The sequence below is a fragment of the Tenrec ecaudatus genome, chromosome 4 (genome assembly GCF_050624435.1).
Source record: "Tenrec ecaudatus isolate mTenEca1 chromosome 4, mTenEca1.hap1, whole genome shotgun sequence".
NCBI classification, from domain to species: Eukaryota; Metazoa; Chordata; class Mammalia; order Afrosoricida; family Tenrecidae; genus Tenrec; species Tenrec ecaudatus.
The window spans coordinates 79584651-79605891 of record NC_134533.1 but is presented as its reverse complement, the minus strand read 5'-3'; the positions used below and the strand labels follow the sequence as shown (position 1 = coordinate 79605891).

General features: G+C 41.1%; 1 long non-coding RNA gene and 1 pseudogene across 1 annotated transcript in view; one reads left to right on the top strand and one right to left on the bottom strand.

The window, feature by feature from the left end:
* Positions 1-11236, bottom strand: part of LOC142444286 (heterogeneous nuclear ribonucleoprotein A1-like) — a 46018-nt pseudogene extending 34782 nt beyond the window's left edge.
* The window catches only part of LOC142446963 (uncharacterized), a 284502-nt gene that overhangs the window by 246797 nt on the left and 16464 nt on the right, over positions 1-21241 (top strand). The gene's annotated exons all lie outside the window — the stretch shown is intronic.

Below are 21241 nucleotides of genomic sequence, written 5' to 3'. Positions count from 1 at the left end.
ATATTCAAAACGATTTTAGTGGGAGCTAATATAGATACCATATCGTTCTATAGTTCAATCACAGTAAGCAGTATTATACAATTGCTATCTTGACTCATGTACAGGTGCCACGTGAGCACAATTGAGTGCTCTGGAATTCCCAGTCTTCTCAAGGCTAGTCATAGTATTTTGTGGTTTACATAATCAAATGTCTTTTTATAATAAATTAAACACAAGTTAACATGTCTCTGGTATTCTCTACTTTCAGCCAAGATCCATCTGACATCAGCAATGACACCCCTTGTTCCACATCCTCTTCTGAATCTGGACTGAACTTCTGGCAGCTCTCTGTCAATGTACTGCTACAATTTTTGTTGGATGATATTCAGCAAAATTTTACTTGCAACATTTTCAGTAACACTTATTCATAGAGGCAGAACCATGCCTAACAGACTAATCCGTCATAAAAAAATAAGAAGGGCATTAAGATGGTAAATATATGGTAGTCTCTGGTAGCCACACATTGGGCACCCTTAAGGCAGTAGATTTGAATCAAAGACCACTGACCACTAATTCCACAACCTTGGAATATCAGTCACCTGTTGCTTCTCACACACAGAGTTTCAGTCTTACAACCAAGTAAGTCAGTTCCTAAAATTTGTTACAGGTAAATTCCATGTAAAGACTAGTTTGCTTAGTGGGGTTTCCACACTGTGTGCCTCAAAATGATAGAACCTAAAGTCCCAGTAGTCTGTAGCCAAAGACCTGGGTCACTAGGGGCTGCATAGAAATAGGTCAAAAGTGTCCAATTAGGAACAAAGTACTGAATCCCATGGTATTTTATTAACGTATGAACTAAGCAATATAATGCCTCCAAATATATATCTTTTTCATTATGGTTCCTGAAGGCTAGCTAGTATATTTGAGTGTGATTGAGTACTTATATGTGAACATATAAACAGCTTGTTGAATGAAGGAATAAAGGATAAAAGAAGAGTTGCATCATTGTTGTTGTTGGTGTTCTTAGGTGTCATTGAGGCAGTTCTGATTCATAGTGACCATATGTACAAGGAATGAAACACTGCCTGGTCTACACAATTGTTCTTATGTTAGAACAGTGGTTCTCAACCTTCCTAATGCTGCGACCCTTTAATACAGTTCCTTGTGTTGTGGTGATTCCCCCAACCACTAAATTATTTTCATTGCTACTTCATAACTAATTCTGCTACTGTTATGAATTCAGGTGACCTCTGTGAAAGGTTTATTCAACCCCAAAGGGGTTGCGACCCACAAGTTGAGAACCATGCCACTAGAGCCTATTGAAGCCAGTGTATCAATCCATTCCATAAAAGACCTTCTTCTTTTTCTCTGTCCATCTACTTTATCAAATATGATGGTCTTTTGCCAGGACTTCTCTCTATGGACCACATGTCCAAAGTAAAACAATCTCCATTAATTGCAATATTTCAGAAAGGAGGGTTAGATGAATATCTGGTATCACTTCAATCTTAGTTCTTGAAATTGAAAAAGTAAATTAACTACTTTTATTTTGGTGAAATGGATACATATCATTCTTACATAGTTATATAAAGAGTTCAAGAAGAGGATTATGAGGAATCATTTCTGGCTACCAGACTATTTCATAAATAAAGCCTCAAAATTTGTTTTGGACTCCACAGCTATTTGCTTTAATTGTCTGTGATTGTGCTTCATCACTAACTTTGCCCCTCCTTCTACTCTGTCTTCTGTCTATAGAAGTAGTTAATAAGTGAGGTATTTAGCCGTGCAGTTCCTCGGGGGACATTTGTCACTGGAGACATTTTTGATCATCACAATTATATGGAAGTACCACTGGCATCTGTTTGGTAGAGGGTAAGGATGCTGTACATCCTAAAATGTATAAAATGGCATTCCCCTACCCATATGGTCCAAAATTTTGATAGGATCACTGTTTATAAATCCTTATATATAGGGATTATGACCCCTTAGCTCACTCCTAGCCCTGAGCTCTCCATATGGAATTGACTGTGGCACTGGACATGGGAAAATAAAATCCAAGTGTCCATTGCTATTGAAGCCTACTTTGATTCCGGTTTTCAATACCATGAATTCAGAATGTGAGAGATATCTTCAACATACCATCTTCCCTGAAATCATACAAACACAGAGAGATCTGGTAGTTGCGTTTGCTGGTGCTGTTAGATGCCAAAGTGAGGGTTTTCTGCAGTGCTTACTCACCCCCGACCTTTGCCCTTTCTAGGATGTGGTTTATTTTCCACATAGAGATTTTCGTGCTTCCGCTCACTGGGTAACTCTCCAAAGGGGCCCCTCTCTTCAATCTCCCTTCTCTCTCTACCAGGATCTGCCATGCGGTGGCTCATTTTCTCAAATATGTCTACTGTAATATCTCTGCATAAACCCCAAATATCAGCTTATGAAAAGGTCTTGTCTGACTGCACAGATTGAAATAACATCACCCTTCTGTCACTTTCATTTCCTTACATGATTTTATTTTTTGTTCATAGCATGTATTTGCTTATTTTGTAACGTTAGTTCTCCTGCTACCTCCACAAAATTGAAGAAGGAAATTATGTGCCTTCTTAGGAAAGCTGAATTCCATCTTGTAAGGGATTAGAAACCCTAAAGTAATTTTAGCAATTCTGCATAAGAAAACAGTGATGCAATTGGCATTATGGAGTTTGGATTCGATGGACAGAATCCAAATGATGATTCACCATCATGGCAGAATTTAAAAATTGATTCAGAGCAGAAACGTCACCTCCTACTGAGACCACCTATTCTCTGTGACCTTCCTTTTTCTCTCCAGGATATGTAGTTTAAAGCTGAATTTCTTGTAAAAACGGCTTTTCAATTTCTAAAAATTATAGTCAGCAACCCTGTGGTCAAGCATCTGATCAATCATTTGACCGATTTCCTATCCATCTTATGTACTGTCATTGGAATATATCTAGCTTGGACTCACTTCAGGGAAATTCTCTCAGAGTTTGTAGCAGACAGCCATAACTCACAGTCTATGTCATTTAGAGCTCACTCTTAACCATCTATCAAGTGCTTCCTAATTAATTTTGCTGAGGCTAAGAGTCATTTATAATTACAGTCCTATTATCTGAGTATGTCTTCCTTATCTTTTACTACCTCATGCTTCATTCTTGGCTTGACTACTGTGGGCACTATTATTTTACTGGTAAGCCCTGGTCTTGTAGCTCCCAGCCGAGGCTGATTAACTACTGCGCTTCTTCAATAGATAGCAGGCAGGGCTAGCTTTTGGATTTCTCAGATGGAGCTTTGATTACACACCTTTTCCCCTCTAATGTCTCAGGAGCTACTCCTGCAGTGCAATTTGAAATGACTAGATGTTCAGTGCAGCAGAATCTGATAAATGATAGTTCTCTTTTCTGGATAATCATCAACAGGTCTAGGCTTTCTAAAATAAATTAAACTTAAAAAATCAAACTTCATTGTATTTTTAAGTCATAGTGATGCAAAAAGCAAAATATTATATATTCGAAGTTAATATTTCTATTAAGAACCATGAACTTGGAGCTTTACTCTGTGAGGAAATTACTGAACTGCCTTTGGGGGGAGAGGGGGTTATGCAAACTTCTTGAATCACTGTTATTTTCTTCAGTTTTAAAATAGTAACAATGATGTGTCTGTCTTAGTTTTGTTTTTAAAATTAAGGAAACAGCAGATGCAGAATGCCTTGTATATGTTTTAATCTGCAACATGTAAATGATACACTTGTACTTCCAGTTAATTAAAGAAACATATATCCTATAATTTTAATGGGACAGTGTTCATGCTAACTGTTGATGATATAAAGATAAATAATATGTAGATTTCAAGAGATTGTAGTCTATTGAGGAGCATTGCAGGAATAATCGCATAAATAACATCCTATAGGACAGGTAGGAATATGGAGCCAGGGCACTGCAACAATAGGACTCAGTAGATTGATGGGTAGTGCTCTCTGGGGCCACTGCTTGTCGGTCAGTTGGTTGTACTAGGTGCCTTGTGAACTGCGGTGCTACTAGGAGAGATGCCACTGGTGGTTGAAATGGCTGTAGGGTCACCCAAGGTGCAGCTTTCAGCAGACCTTCCAGGCTGTGAGCAGACAACGAAGAAGGACTGGGCTCCCCACTCGAAGGAAATAACCGCTGAAAACCTCATGTTTATCTTCAAAACTTTGTCAGATATTGAAGGCCTGGTAAATGAAGCAGAACACCAATGGAAGCAGAACACCAGAGATTGGTCTGCTCTGGCCTGAAGCCACTCTAAATGGGGCTGAGCTTTCTCACAGGAGAGTCAGTCCTGACGGCGGGAAATGGAGTAAAGCGTGTCGGAGCAGCACCATCAGGATCTTTATTTGCTGATGGGGTTCGGCTCAAGATGAGAAGAAGCGGCTGTAAAATTCTAATGATCAGAACTTGGAATGTGTGAAGTATGAATCTAGGAAAACGGGAAGTTTTCAAAAATGAAATGGAATTCATAAAGGTCAGTCTCGTAGGCATTAGGGAGCTGAAATGGACCAGTGCCAATCATTTTGAATCAGAAAATCGTATGATTTACTATGCAGGAGTGATCAAGAGGAATGGCATTCAACGTCAAAAAGGACATTTCCAAATCAATCTTGAAATACAAGCTGCCTATGACAGTGTTCTTTGTATCCACCTTCAAGGAAATCCAGTCAATATAGCTACTAATCAATTTTATGCACCAACCAGAAAAGCTAATAATGAAGAATTTGAAGAATCCTGCCAACGACTTCAGTGGCAAAGTGATCAAACATGCAATCAAGATGCATTGATAAATATTGGCCACTGGGAAGCAAACGTTGCAAATAGGAAGGAACAGTAGATGAAACAAATGGTCTTGGTGACACAAATGAGGCCGGAGATCACATGATAGAATTTGCAAGATCCTATCATGGAGGTGTGCAGTCAATGATATGATTTTTTGTTCTTTGATGCCTGGTAACTGATCCCTTTGGGACCACTCGATCACACAGGCTGGTGTGTTCTTCCATGTGGACTTTGTTGCTTCTGAGCTAGATGGCCGCTTGTTTATCTTCAAGCCTTTAGGACCCCAGTCACTATCTCTTTTGATAGCCGGGCACCATCAGCTTTCTTCACCACATTTACTTGTTCACCCATGTTGGCGCCAGCTGTTGTGTCGGGAGAGTGAGCATCATAGAGTTCCAATTTAATAAAAGAAGGTATTCATGCATAGAGGGAGTGTTTGAGTAGAGGCCCAAGGTCCTTCCGCCACCTTAATACTTGACCTATAAATTTAGACACAAAGATCTATTTCCCCAACCTCCTATATATATTTGCATGTACATGTCTTTGTCTAGACCTCCATGAATGCCCTTTGACTCCTAGCTCTTTCCTCCATCTCCCTTGACCTTCCTCCTGCCCCACTACCATGCTTCATTGCCACCTGGGCTAGAGTATACCTCTTCTCTAAGCAACCTTACCCTTGATCATTTCCCACCAGGCCTGCCACTCCCCCTTCTCTACCCTTTGGGGTCCCATGTTTTTCCCTTGTCCCTGGGTTTGTTAACACCACTTCCTTACCCCCCCTACCCCCCACCCCAAGTCCCCCCGGAACTGTCGGTCCCGTTGTTTTTCCTCCAGATAGTTCATCCAGCCTGTCCTATTCAGACAGACCTGTGGAGTCACTAACATGCACGAAAACTAGACAGAGGAACACAAAGCAACAGTATATAACCAGACAACAAAACAACCTAAACAAACCACTGAAAAAGAACAGAACAAAACAGTTCACAAGAGAAAAGCTTGTAGTTAGTTCAGGGATCTTTGCTGGCCCTTAGGAGCGTTTTCCAGTCCAGTCTGTTGGGGCACCACGCCCTGGCCCCAAAGTCCACTTTCAGCATTCCCTGGGGACCTTGCCACTCCATTCCCTTGCTGTTCCGCTGCACTCCCCCAGTGCATTGCCTCGGTGTGGTGGGATCAGGTCAGGTGCAATTCCCACACTGTGTCTCCGGTGCTGTCCCCTGTATCGCCCTTAGTCAGTGAGGGGCATCATGTCTCATAGTAGGGCCAGCCATGTTGTTCTCTCTGTGGACTGGCTGCTCTACTCAGGAACATCATCATCACGGCCTGGTGGGCCAGGCTGTGCTCCACTCTCTCCTCCTGCCCCTTCATCTGCTCCCGTGTGCTGTGGTCAAATATGACCATCTCCCATAGCTGCAGGGTCAATGTCGTCCTTTGGAACAAGTTCTTTTCGGGGGAGGGGCAGGAATACACTTAATTTATGGTGCTGGGGCCTGCCTCCCAGACCTCTCTGAAGACAAATGGGTGCATAAGCAAATGTGGTGAAGAAAGCTGATGGTGCCCGGCTATCAAAAGAGATAGTGTCTGGGGTCTTAAAGGCTTGAAGGTGAACAAGCGGCCATCTCGCTCAGAAACAAATAAGCCCACATGGAAGAAGCACACCGGCCAGTGCGATCACGAGGTGCCCAAGGGACCAGATATAAGGCATCATGCAAAAAAAAAAAAAGATATAAGTGTGTGTATGTATGTGTATTTATGTGTATATGTATATATGTATGTGTATATATATATTATATTAAATGAAGGGGGAAGTGCAGAGTGGAGACCCAAGGCCCAAGTGTCAGCCAATGGAGATCCCCTCATAGAGGGGCTTAGGAGAGGAGATGGGTTAATTAGGGTGTGAGGTAGTATCGATGAAGAACACAGCTTTCCCCCAGATCCTGGATGCTTCCTCCCCCCAACTACCATGATCCGAATTCTACCTTGCAGGGCTGGATAGGACAGAGGCTGTACACTGGTACATAGGAGGGTTGGAGATACAGGGAATCCAGGGTGGATGATACCTCCAGGACCAAGGGAGTGAGGGACGATGCTGGGAGAGTGGAGGGTGAGTGGGTTGGAAAGGGGGAACTGATTACAGGGATCCACATGTGACCTCTTCCCTGGGAGAGGGACAGCAGAGAAGGGGGGAAGGGAGACCCCGAATAGGGCAAGATATGACAAAATAACGAGGTATAAATTACCAAGGGCATATGAGGGAGGGGGGAAAAGGGAGGGAGGGGGGGAAAAAAAGGAGGACCTGATGCAAGGGGCTTAAGTGGAGAGCAAATGCCTTGAGAATGATTGGGACAGGGAGTGTATGGGTGTGCTTTGTACAATTGATGTATGTATATGTATGGATTGTGGTAAGAGTTGTTGGAGTCCCTAATAAAATGTAAAAGAAGAAAAAAAAAAAGAAAAAAAAAGAAAATGATTAGGGCAAAATATGTACAGATGTGCTTTATACAATTGATGTATGTCTATGTATGGATTGTGATAAAAAAAAAAAAAAAAAAAAAAAAAAAGAATTTGCAAGATCAATGACTTGCTCAGAGCAAATATATTTTTTCAACAACACAAAAGGCAACAATACATGTGGACTTCTCTACATGCAATGCACCCAAATTAAATTGATTACACCTGTGGGCAGAGATGATAGAGAAGCTCAATATCAGCAGCTAACAGAAGATCAAGGGCCAGGTGTGGAACAATCAGTTACTTATATGTAAGTTCAGGTTGAAGCTGAAGAAAATTAAAATAATTCCACGAGAATACAACCTTGGGTATAACCCACTTGAATTCTGAGAACATCTCAAGGTCAAATTTTCTGCATTTAACACTGATGACAGAAAAAACTGATGAGCTGTGGGAGGACATCAGGAACTTCATTCATGAAGAAAGCAAAAGGTCAAAGACAGGAAAGAAAGAAAATATCAAAGTGAGTGTCATAGGAGACTCTGAAACTTGCTCTTAGTCATAGAGTATCTAATTCAGTTGGAAGAAATTATGAAATCCAAGAGCTGAATGGAAAAGTTTAAAGGGCAACTCAGAAAGACGAAGTAAATACTCTAGTGCAATCTGTGAAGAAGTACGGTGAGAAAACCAAAAGGAAGAAATGCTCAGCATATGTCAAACTAAAAATCCTCCAGAAAAATTCAAGCCTCATTCTGCAATATGGAATGATTCTCTGGGAAAAAATTCACTGATGCAGGAAGTATCAAGAGAAGATAGAGAGAATACATAGAGTCATTGTACTAAAAAGAACAAGTTGACATTCAACCATTTCAGGAGGTAGGATATGAGCAAGAACCAATGGTGCTGAAAGAAGTTAAATTTTCCCTAAAAGCATTAATCAAAAGCAAGACTCCAGGAATGATGGATTACCAATTGACATTTCAACAAGCTGATGAAGCGCTGGAAGCTGCCGGAAGGCAGCTACTTGGCCAGCTGACTAGAAGAGATCCATCTTTGTACCACTTACAAAATGAAAGGTGACCAAATAGAATATGCAAATCATAGAATAATATCATTGATATCACAGACAGGTAAAAATTTGGTGAAGATCATCCAACAATGGTTGCAACAGTACACTCACAGAAGTTCAGGATGGATGCAGAAGAGGACATGGAACATGGAATATCATTGTGAACGTCAGATGGATTTGGGCTGAAAGCAGAGACTCCTAGAAAGTGTTCACTTGTGTCTTATTGACTGTTCCAAGCCATTCAACTATGTGGATAGTAATAAACTATACACAGTCTTGAGAAGAATGGGAACTTCATTGTGGAACTTGTACAGGGGATACTACATGGCTTACAATCAGGAAAGGTGTGTGTGCTGGGTTTTATCCTCTCACCACACTTATTTAATCTGTAGGCTGAGCACATAGAGAAACTGGATTATATGCAGAAGAATGTGGCATCAGGATTGGAGGAAGGCTTAGTAACAATCTGTGATATGCAGATGACACGATCATGCTTGATGAACGTGAAGAGGACTTGAAACACTTGCCTATGAAGGTCAAGGATTGCAACCTTCAGCATGGATTGCAACTCAATGGGAAAACAACCAAAAATCCTTACATATGGACCAATAGGTAGCATCATGGTAAATGGAAAAAAGTTTGAAATGATTGAGGATTTTGTCTTACTCAGATCCACAAACAATGCTTATTGAAGCAACAGTCAAGAGATCAAAAGTCAAGTTTCATTGGGTAAATCTGCACAAGACCTGTATAGAGTATTGAAAAACAAGGAAATTACTTTGAAGACTAATGGGGACCTGACCCCAGCCATATTATTTTCAATTTACTCATAGGCATATGAATATGGATAATGAATAGGGAAGATAGCAAAAAGATTGATGCATTTGAATTATGATGTTGGAGAAAAATATTGATGGTATCAGAATGCATTTTCAAGGCAAGGATGGGGAAAGTTTTTCTGACATCCTTTGCACATGATATCAGGAGAGAACGGTGTCTAGGAAAGGATATCACACTTCATAAAGTCAGGGTCAGTGAAAAGAGGAAGACTTCCAGTGAGATAGACCGACATAATGTCTACAGCAATGAGCTCACACATAATAACATTTTGATGATGGTGTAGGACTGTAAAGTATTTTGTTCTGTTGTCCATAGGATCACTAAGAGATGGAACCAACTTGAATGGATCTACCATCCTATAGGAATTCTGCAGAGACCTCTGCAAAGTTTTAATAAACAATAAGAGATACACAATACAATATTAGACTAATATATATTAATATACCAGGCACTGTGCTAAAAGGCAGACAAACATACACTACCCAGTTAAATGCTAAAGAAGGCATAGAAGTATTATTCTGATTTTATAGATGATGTTATTATTCTGATTTTATAGGTGATGAAACAAGTTAAATCACCTAGCCATTCTGAATTTTACTAGCATTCAAAATCATATCATATACTATTTTAAAGTTTATGAATAATTTGGCCACTTGAGGTCATAATTCTAGTAATATATTTCCTTCCTTCAGTATGAATCTGTCATATTGGAGTCACCTTGTCAAGGAGGACTCATTTGTTTATGACGGTAAACATTAATTAAGTTGAATTATGTAAAAATGAATTATGTGATGAAAGCACTTGCTGGCTTAAATAATCTAAAAATCCAGAGGAAGAGTTGCCACCATGACTTGTTTTATCTCCATTCCTTTCACTCCTCCTTCCTCTGTGCTGTCTCCACTTTCAGAGAGCTGCCCGTCTCACTACAGGCTTTCAAATCCAAGGGTAGAATGAAACTGATGGTGCTCTCAGGTGCTGTTGAGACTTTGTTGACTCCCTGAGATCCTATGTACAGCAGAAGGAATTGCCACATGGTCCTGTGCCATCTTCGTAATTGTTGCTTGGTTTGAGTGCATCGTTGAAGCTACTGTGTTAATCCATCTTGCCAAGGACCTTCCCCTTTTCACTGCTCCTCATTGACTGAGCATGAGGTCCTTCGCCAAGCACTGGCCTCTCCTGACAACATGTCCAAAATACGTAAGATCAAGTTTCACCATCCTTGCCTCTAAGGATGATTCTGCTTGCACTTCTTCCAAGACAGATCTGTTTGTTCTTTTGGCAGTCCATGATACTTTCAATATTCGTCACCAAAACTATAGTTTTGTTTTGTTTCAGAATAAAAGCATGTGTGAGTCTGGGTGGCTAAAGAAACAAATTCATAGACACATATGGATAGTAGAAAAGATTTTGTATACAGGAGCAATTGAATATTGAGAAAAAAAATCCCAGTCAAGATCAAGTCCATAAATCCAATATTAGCCCATATGTCTGATACCAATTTATAAAGTCCTCTTCAGACTCAGGAACACTTGCAATGACACCTAATACAGGAAGATGACAGGCCAGGGGGTGGGAGTCTTGCGGATCCAGTGGCAGTGGAAACATTTCAACACTGGCAGGGGTCTCCATGTGGCTCTAGCGCAGCTCCATGTGTCTTGTCTGCAGGAATGTCTCCCAGGAAGTGAGCCTGTGTTCTGCCTCCAGTGAGCTATTTGCCTCCTCAGCGCCTCCAAATGAGGTCATCAATCTGTGACCTGATTGACAGGCTAAACCCCACCCCTTCACTCCTAATACTCAAATTGACCACAGATTATATAACTTCCACAAGGGTGAATACCTTTTATTTGTCATCTTCACTCAGGTGACATCCACAGACGCAGCACTGATTGGCTCGGGAGTAGTTTCAGCTCCCGTCACATACCCTGGCATGTTTCAGAGTAGTAGACTAGACCTCAGGATCTAATTCAGAACCTGGGAGTTGGAGATTCCATCTGAATCACGTGAATGGAGAATGAGCTTACCAAATTGAAATCTTGGTAAATGCTTGGTGGATGATCAAGAAATAATCAATATCCATGTCGCATCTGAGTAGGAAGGTCTTTTAATGAAACAGGCCATGATAAACTTCAACTCTCAAGAATTCAGAGATCGATGCAAAACAAGTCTCAAAGTTATGTTTTCCTGATAGAATGACATTCAAGAGGCCTTAGGCAAGTGCCCTTTTACTGTGGTTTTCCATTCACCTCTCCTATCACCCAACACACAGGTCTCCTTCACATACTCAGTCATTCTAAAAACATCTTTTGTAGTTTGAAGACAACTTCCTATTCATTTCAAGATTGATTTTTTTTCAATTACTACTGCTGGTGAGGGTATATCAAGCTTTAAAATAGGACTGAAACTACTCATTTCTTTTTATGGATAATTAATTCACCCTTAGAAAATAGAATTTATGCAAAGTGAGGAATCTAATTCTAGGAGAGAATAATTTTCTTCAATGGATGAAGATCAAATTTCTTCTCTTTCAATTTATGGTTTTGAAAATAATCCAATAAAGAATTAAACTCTGTAGTGTGTGATGACAAAGAGTAAGCAGAACACGTAGTGGCTTACAACTTTCTGTGACATTTACTCTATTTATACACATGTTTGAGGTAGTATCAACAAGATATTAATAAGTGTCTCAGGAAATACCTGCCTCCTATTTTTTCTAGGACCATGGAGGATGTTCAAACTTATTAAATTTATGTATCATAAGAGACATGTTAAGTCTCTCAAATGATAAAACATTAAATATCAAAAGGATTTCATATTCCTATTCTGTATGTTTTTAATATCACACACATAATATAATAGTAGGGGTTATGTTTGTCAGCCATTCAGTGTAACTTAAATGTTAAACTGAATGAACTAGATACACATTACCAAGTATTTAGAGATTTTCTCATTTAGAGCTAGATTTGGAGTTCCAGACTCTAGAGACAGTCTAGAAACAGCAATGAGAGAAGTCTTAGGTTGGCCACAAATTCTTAGGAATTCTAAGATTGGGCACATATTTTATTGTGTGTGAAAGGTGTGTGTGCCTGAGGCAGTGTTGGTCAGAAAACGGTATCAAGGAAAATGTTACATTTGTGCTCCTTTGGAGGAAGACAATAGTTTTAATTCAGTACTACATCCCCGGAGATTCTGCTCAGCCAAACTGAAGTAGAGAGGAAGTGATCAGCTAAAGTTAGAAATCAAACCCAAACTGGGAAAGGAGAGGCACTGTTGAAATTCCAAGCCAAGTCAAATGTTAACAGCGAAATAATGGTAGATAAAAACAGACAACATTCATAATGTTACAAAGTTGGCCAATGGCTGATAAAGCAATATATTACTTTTCAGATGGCTCATTATTTTCAGTTTAACCACCTTTTCACCCTCAAGTCCATTCCAACTATAAGCATTGCAGTATTTATCAATGTGATAAACACAGAAGCCACCACAGTCCAACAAACTGACAGACAAATGATGAAGCACTGGAAGCCTTCACTTGTCTGGGCCAGGAAATCTGCAAGACAGCTATTTGGTCAACTGACTGGAAGAGAGTAATAGTTGTACCCATTCTAAAGAAAGATGGCTCAGCAGAATGTTCAAACTATAGATCACTATATCCCATTAATATCACATGTAAGTAAAATTTTGCTGAAGATCATCCCAAAGTACATTGACAGCAGCAGCGCACTGGCAGGGAGCTGTCAGAGGTTCACGTCAGATTCAGGAGAGGATGTGGAACAAGGTACAACATTGCTGATGTCAGGTGGATCTTCACTGAAAACAGAGAATACCAAGAGAGGTTTACTTTTGTTGCATTGTCTATGTCAAGGCATTTGACTGCATGGATCATAAACAAACTGGAGAACGATGGGAATTCCATCCTTCCGCATTTCACGTGGAACTTGTACGTGGATCAAGAGGCAGTAGTGCAAACAGAATAAGGGACTGTTGTCTGATGAGAAATCAGGAAAGGAGGATGTCAGGTTTGTATCTTCTCATCATACTTACTCGAACTCTATGCTGAGCAAATACTCAGAGAAACTGGATTATATGCAGAAGAACATGGCACCAGGATTGGAGGAAGGCTTATTAGCACTCTGATATACAGATGACACATTCTGTTTGCTTGATGAGTGAGGTGAACTTGAAGCACTTGCTGATAGAAAACAAGGACTGCTGCCTTTGGCATGTATCACAACTCAATGTAAAGAAAATGAAAATACTCATAACTGGACTAACTTGTGGAAAAGATTGAAGTTGCAAAGGATTTCATCATGCTTAGATGCAAAATCAATGCTCATTGAAGTAACAGTCAAGCATTGCGTAAATCTGCTGCATTAAACCACTTTAAAGTGTGGAAAAGAATGTTACTTTAACGACTGAGGTATGCTGACTCAATCCACAGCATTTTCTTTCTTTTTGAGTTTTTATTATTAATTTGCCCCAAGATACCAAGAATATAATTTCAATTTCTATTTGTAAAGTTTTAAAATTTGAATTTTATTTTATTGGGGTATTTTGCAATTCTTATCACAAACCATATATATATCCATTTTGTCAAACACATCTTTCCATAGGTTCTCATCATCTTTTTCAAAACATTTTCTTTCTCCTTGAGCTCAATGGTATTTTCTTTAAAAAATCATTTTATTGGAGGCTCATACAACTCTTATCACAATCCATACATACATCCATCGTGCCAAGCATGCTTATACGTTTGTTGCCTTCATCATTCTCAAAACATTTGCTTTCTACTTGAGCCCTTGGCATCAGCTCATATTTCCCCTCTTCCCCGTCCCTCATGAACCTTTGATAATTTATAAATTATTAGTATTTTGTCATATGTTACTGTGGTAGATATATAATCATTTGTCAATTTGAGGAATAAGAATGTAGGGGTGGAGTCTCACTTGTCAATCAGATCTTAGCCAATGAGACCTCTGTGTGGGCATGGCCTTCTGAGAAAGCTGGGAAATCCAGTACTTCCTCCTTGGAGGTGGGAGACTCTCTGCTCACACCCTGGGAGACATAGCAGCTGACAAGATACATGGGCCCACCCTAATTGCAGAGATCTCTGCCAGTGCTGACATGCTTCCAATGACACTGGATCCAAGGACTTTCTACCCACTGGCCTATGATCTACATTCGGCATCACTGCATGTATTTCATGAGTCCAAAGAGGACATTAGAGATTGGTATCCGACATATGGGCTAATATCGGGCTTATGGACTTGGTCTGGACTGGGCTGGAATGTTTTCTCAATGTTTAATTGCTCTTGTATATGAATCTCTTTCTTTTTTAAAAACATTTTATTAGGGGCTCATACAACTCTTATCACAATCCATACATATACATACATCAATTGTATTAAGCACATCTGTACATTCTTTGCCCTAATCATTTTCAAAGCATTTGCTCTCCACTTAAGCCCTTTGCATCAGGTCCTCTTTTTTCCCCCTCCCTTCCCACCTCCCCCTCCCTCATGAGCCCTTGATAATTTATAGATTATTATTTTGTCATATCTTGCCCTATCCAGAGTCTCCCTCACCCTCTTCTCTGTTGTCCGTCCTCCAGGGAGGAGGTCACATGTAGATCCTTGTAATCGGTTACCCCTTTCCAACCCACTCATCCTCTACTCTCCCAGTATCGTCCCTCACCCCCTAGTCCTGAAGGTATCATCCACTCTGGATTCCATGTGCCTCCAGCTCCTATATGCACCAGTGTACAACCTCTGCTCTATCCAGTCTTGCAAGGTAGATTTCAGATCATGGTAGTTGGGGTGGGGGAGGAAGCATCCAGGATCTGGGGGAAAGCTGTATTCTTCATCAGTGCTACATCACACCCTGACTGACTCATCTCCTCCCCTAGACTCCTCTGTGAGGGGATCTCCAGTGGCCGACAAATGGGGTTTGGGTCTCCACTCTGCACTTCCCTCTTTGTTCACTATGGTATTTTTTTTGATGATGCCTTATACCTGATTTTTTCGACCCCTCGTGATTGCACAGGCTGATGTGGTTCTTCCATGTGGGCTTTGTTGCTTCTGAGATAGATGGCGGCTTGTTCACCTTCAAGCCTTTAAGACCCCAGACACTATCTCTTTTGATAGCCGGGCACCATCAGCTTTCTTCACCACATTTGCTTATGCACCCGTTTGTCCTCAGCGATTGTATCATGGAGGCGTGCAGCCAATGATATGATTTTTGGTTCTTTGATGCCTGATATCTGATCCCTTCAGGGTCACGTGATCACACAGGCTGGTGTGTTCTTCCATGTGGGCTTTGTTGCTTCTGAGCTAGATGGCCGCTTGTTTATCTTCAAGCCTTTAAGACCCCAGACACTCTCTTTTGATAGCCGGGCACCATCAGCTTTCTTCACCACATTTACTTGTTCACCCGCTTTGGCTTCAGCAGTTGTGTCGGGAGGGTGAGCATCATAGAGTGCCAATTTAATAGAAGAAAGTATTCGTGCATTGAGGGAGTGCTTGAGTAGAGGCCCAAGGTCCTTCTGCCACCTTAATACTAAACCTATAAATATAGACACATAGATCTATTTCCCCATCCATATATATATATATGCATATACATGTCTTTATCTAGACCTCTATAAATGCCCTTTGCCTCCTAGCTCTTTCCTCTATTTCCCTTGACTTTCCTCCTGCCCCACTATCATGCTCCATCCCCACCTGGGTTACAGCTATACCTCTTCTTTATGTAACCTTACCCTTGATCATTCCCTATCAGGCCTGCCACTCCCCCCTCCCCACCAATTTGGGTCCTATGTTGTTCCCTTGTCCCTGGATTTGTTAACACCACTTCCTTACCCCCCTCCACCTCCCCTATCCCAAGTCCCCCCGGGACTGTCAGTCCCGTTGTTTTTCCTCCAGATAGTTCACCCAGCCTGTTTTATTTAGATAGACCTGTGGAGATAATAACATGCATGAAAACAAAACAGAGGAAAACAAAGCAACAGTATATAACCAGCCAACAAAACAACAACAACAAACCACTGACAAAGAACAAAACAAAACACATCAAGAAAGAAAAGCTTGTAGTTAGTTCAAGGATCTCTTTCTTATACACATATGTGTGTCCATGGATTTTCTTCTCTAGTCTATCCAGACTAACATAGTTACACTGTCAGATGTCTCCCCTTACCCACTTTTCTGTTGCCTGTCCCCCAGGGAGGAGGTTATATGTAGATCTTTGTAATCAGTTCCCCCTTTCTACTCCACCATCCCTCCATCCTCCTGGTATTGCCACTCTCACCACCACTGGTCCTGAAGGGATCATCTGTCCTGGATTCCCTATGTTTCTGGTTCCTATCTGTACCAGTGTACATTCTCTGGTCTGACTGGATTTGTAAGGTACAATTGAGATCATGATAGTGGTGGCGGTAGTGGTGGGGGTGTAAGCATTTAAGAAGTAGAGAAAAATTGTACGCTTCATTGTTGCTACTCTGCAGCCTGACCGGCTCATCTCCTCCCCTCGACCCTTCTCCACAGCATTTTCAATTGCCTCATATGTATGTGAACGTGGGGCGCTCTATAAGGAAGACTGAAGAACAATGGATGCATTTGAATTAAGGTGCTGGCTAAGAATAGTTAAAATATGGGTTTGCAAACAAACAAATCTGTCTTAGAAAAGGTACAGCCAGAATGTTCCTTAGAAGCAAGCATGACATCACTTAGTCTCATCTACTTTGGAGAAGTTATTGAGACCTGTTCCCGGAGAAGGATCTCAAGTAAAATAGAGGAGCAACAAGAAAGCAGAAGGCCCTCCCTGGACAAGCTGGACTGACATTGTGGCTGCAACAATGGGCTCAACCTTAAGCATGTGAGAATGGGACAGGACTGGGTTCCATTGCACAGAGGGTTACTATGAGTCTGAATCAGCTCCTTAGCCCCTAACCAGAACACCTGTCCACTTGCCCCTCCTACATACTTTTTGGGACTTCATTACTTAGTTTTTATATTTTGGGGAAGTGGGTTAAAGGAACAAAGATGGGGAGAGCTGATCCCAAGGATTCGATGGAAAGTAAATGACTAGAAAAGAACAATGGAATATATGTATGAATCTGTTGGATACAATTGATGTATGGTTTGTATCAAGAGTTGTAAGAACCCCCAGCCAAATGATTTAGAAAAAAATAGAAAAGAAAAATATATGTTATGAAAAAGAAAATTTCAAGAGTTTTTAACAAAACCTTGTCGTTTTAATTCTTGATTAGGCTTTCCAAGGAGCAGTGGCATCCCGGGCTGTGGAGGGGGATGCAGATTGCACCTTGACACTGTTGTGGAGGCAGGGAAGGGGTGGTTTGTGACTCCAAAATGGCACTGTCAGAAGGGGTGATGGCCTGGTGCTTATGGCTGCAAAGGCCAGGCTGGTACTATAAGGTGAGGGGTCACTAGGCAGTGACTTATAGGTTGGTGTCACTCATTACTCAATTTAGTCATTTGTTACCATGCCCCCCGACTCCTGCCATCACCTGACAGTCAGGTTACAGGTAGGTGAGCCACAGCACCTGACACTGTCAGAGAGGAGGGTCTGCACCTTAGCCCCTGGGAGCAGTGACATCCTGGGCTGTGGAGGGGGATGCAGATTGCACCTTGAGAGAGGGAAAGAGCTACAGGGAGCCTTGGGGTGTCAGGGTTAAGAGGTGCTGGGCTGCACAGGATGATGCTTGGCCCTAAACCTGGGGGAGGGTGATAACATGAGGTACCCACACCTCAACCCTAGAGACGCTTCTGCAAAGGAATCCCTGGATAAAGCAATTGGTTAAGCACTTGACCACGAGCTGCAAGGTTGGTGGTGCAAATACACGCATCGATGTTTTGGAAGACAGCCTGAGGGTCTGCTTCCCAAAGGGCACAGCCATGATACTGTACAACCACTTCTACGCTGCCCACCCAGGTTGCCGGGAGGGCAAGTAACAACAGCAGAGATCTCAAATATATAAAATTTGGAAAAAAATCTTTCAGTATTGAGTACCTGTTTAATGCCACTGGGCTGATCCTGAATGTTGTTTAAATTTATCAAGACAGAAGGAACCAATTCACTTCATTCTGTTGAGTTTATTTCTCTATTTATCCTCTCTCCCTGCTATAGAGTTGATTCCAGTTTCTAGCAGCTGTGAGACAGGGTCAAACTGCCCTGCTGGGTTTCTGGGACCCCTTCTTGAAGGGAGTAAAAAGCTCTGGCCTTCTCCCGAAGAGCATGGCTGGTGGTTTGAACTGCTGACTTCACAGTTAGCAGCACCCTGCCTACCGACCAGGCCCCCAGAGCACCTTGTCGATTTATAGAACTAGTGATTCCACACTATCCATTGACACTGTTCTCCTTCTTAAAAAAAAGTTTTTAAGTGAAGAACTCAAATCATGTTTTCAAGCGAGCATATTGATACTAAATAGTTTTTGTTTACACAATGATAAAATAATATAGTTGCTTTCTTGATTGAGGCCTTAGTTTTGATCAGAATAATCCAAAGCTTTTCCATTGGAATTCTTTCAGTGGCCAAGTGTAGAGTAGTTCTTCATTTTTCCTTGCTTTAAATCTTCCCATATTTGTTCTGTGACACACTACAAGAACATGTGTAAGATTATGTGATATCCCAAATAATGGTATGAAGCCTACAACACAGTGGTGATATAAATATATATTCATTGAAAGTGATAAGAAATGTGTTGTTAAAGACATTCAGTGGCACCATGGGAGCATATGGAGGAGTGTTCAACCAAACCTGATGTCGTCAGGAGATGCTTGAAGAATTAGATGGAAGCATTTTTAAAAAATCTTTTTATTTGGGCTCATAAAGCTCTTATCACAATCCGTACATACATCAATTGAGCAAAGCACCCTTATATATTTGTTGCACTCGTCATTCTCATAATTCACCTTCCACTTGGGTTCCTGGAATCAGCTCAGTTTCCCTTTTTTCCCCCCTCCCCTTCCCTCCCCGCTCCCCCCCCCCCCTGGTCCCTTGATAGTCGCTTCCTCCCCTGCCAATTTTCATGACCCCAATTCTGCCTTGCGGACCTGGTTAGACCAGAGGATGTACAGCGGTGCAGTAGGGATCTGGAAACACAGGGAATCTAGGACGGATGAACCCCTCAGGACCAGCGGTGGGAGTGGCGACACCAGGAGGGAAGGGGGTGTAGAAAGGGGGAACCCATCTTGGGGATCTCTGTGTAACCTCCTCTCTGGGAGATGGGCAATGGGGAGGTGGGTGAGGGGAGACGCTGGGGAGTGTAAGATAAGATAAAATAATTATTTATAAACTATCAAGGAAGCATGTATCTTCATTTTTCACAAAGTACTTTGTCTGTGTCCCCCACTAGACCACAATCTATGTGGCACAGTGCCTGGAAATCATTGGAGTTCAATAAAATTTTTCTAATATAGCTCAAAGACAGCTTGTCTCATACTGTATTTATTGACTCATATTAGTTCCCATTTTTGAGTAGCTACATAATAAAGCATGCATTAAAATCATTGTAATTTACTTCGTAACTAGACAAAAAGCTTCTTGTCAGCATGAGATCATCAATATCACTGCACGGTATTGCTGATTTGGGGTTTAAACTACTCTCTTGCCGTGCTGATGGAGCATGTAAGTGGCCAACGAATTCATGATCGTGACCAAGAGGGTGAGTGTATCTTACTTACAACTGACAGTGCGGAAGACCAAAAGGTGACGGGCAGGATATTCAGGAGGACTCACTGTGGGGCCGAAACTCAGGAGAAAAGTGACAAAAGGGGTCACCAAGTCCTGGAGGGCCTGAGCTGAGAAAGCCTTGGCAGAAGAAATGCCCTTTCTTAAGATCCTCGAGTCTATTATTAGAAAGAAAACTGGCACACACTTCTAGTACTTCTCTTTACAGTTTATAACACCTTTCGGAAGAGCTAGCTGGAGGGAAGCTGTGAATCGTAGGAATAAAGAGCAAGTAAAGGAATCGGCGTGAGATCTTCTGAGACACGTCGAGATTGGGGTCTGGCGAGAGAGGTGTAAGATATATGGGCTGTGTGAGATTCAAGAGAAGAAATGTAGAGAAAGAAATGACTTAAGATTGTGCATGAAGTGTGATTGTCCTTCAAGTGGTGTTACTGTGCTGGAACTTAAGTTGTTTCTGGAGCTCTTGCTAGGGAGTAACGGTTTACTGTATTATCATTCTACCAGGAAACCAAGATTATGTACTTTCCTTTGGAATCACCACCGTGGCACTTTTTGATGAATTAGAGAGCAGTAAACTCTAGCTCTGCAAGACTTAAGAACTTTAATCACAAACAGAAAATAGTTCATTTTGTATATTAATAGTGGATCACTTTTTAATTATAGAAATAAAGCATGATTTGGATATAACACACAAAAAGGATAAAAAGAAAAACATCTATCTGTAAGACTCATACGGAAGTAACCAGGGTATAATTTTTCCTGATTATGAATGTGGTACATACTTATTAAAAATTGGTTTTCTGACAAACTCATTTAAGAAAAAAACTCATTGTACTTCTGTGAAATCTTTGATGTCCCTACGAGAAAATGATCTGTCTCCCTCTTATGATATATCTGTGCCACAGTGTAGTCACATTGATTACTATGTTTATCACTGTGTACTGAAGCGAGTTTTCCTCTGTGTTTCTGACTAAACTGAGTTTTTTCCAAAGCAAAAGACTTGGCATATTTGTGTTCCCAGCACGTAGACAAGTTTCCTGGAACATGGTGGGTATTCAGTAGTTGCTCATGAATAAATAAGTGGTCATCAGTTTATAAATTACAGTATGTAATCTCAGGGAGATAGAATTACAATATTTTCATTCAGTCAGAAAAGATTGGAGATTATTAGATCATATTGCATTCAGATGTAATTAATTTTTATTGCCTAGAGCAAACTATAGAAACCTGAAAGTGAGATAGCCTGGTGCTTGTTAGCGTGTGCAACATTACAGAAGATATTTTCAGATGCTGAGTTTTACAAGAGGTCAAGAGTATGTTTCATATTTTAAATGTATGTTTCATAATTTAAATGGCTGATAGGGTCTTGGCCCATAT